This window comes from Etheostoma spectabile, chromosome 7 (genome assembly GCF_008692095.1).
Source record: "Etheostoma spectabile isolate EspeVRDwgs_2016 chromosome 7, UIUC_Espe_1.0, whole genome shotgun sequence".
Lineage (NCBI taxonomy): Eukaryota > Metazoa > Chordata > Actinopteri > Perciformes > Percidae > Etheostoma > Etheostoma spectabile.
In genome coordinates this window covers 20,898,869-20,899,155 of record NC_045739.1, presented here as the reverse complement: position 1 = coordinate 20,899,155, position 287 = coordinate 20,898,869, and the positions used below count along the sequence as shown (strand labels likewise).

The window sequence follows — 287 nt, the reverse complement described above, 5'->3', positions numbered from 1 at the left end:
AGGGTCTGGCATCGAGTAATGAAAGTCAGCCATCTCGAGGGGCGACACCGAGCGTGCATTTGAAAATCGTGGATAACACAACGAGCAATCACAAAAACACACTGGGTGACGTATCCAGAGCCCCATACGCTTAGATTAGACTCTTGCAGTATCTGGTCAGTAAAACGGCAAAAACGTCCTTCTTGCAAAGGAACAATACGAGCGGCGTCTTCTGTTCCTCTTTTAGATAAAAAACAAAACAAACCAAGTCCAACTCATTCATTGTAGCGGCCAAAGCCGTTTCAAAC

General features: G+C 45.6%; 1 protein-coding gene across 1 annotated transcript in view; it reads left to right on the top strand.

The window, feature by feature from the left end:
- fam50a (family with sequence similarity 50 member A) overlaps window positions 1-287 on the top strand; it is an 11,725-nt gene that overhangs the window by 10,825 nt on the left and 613 nt on the right. The gene's annotated exons all lie outside the window — the stretch shown is intronic.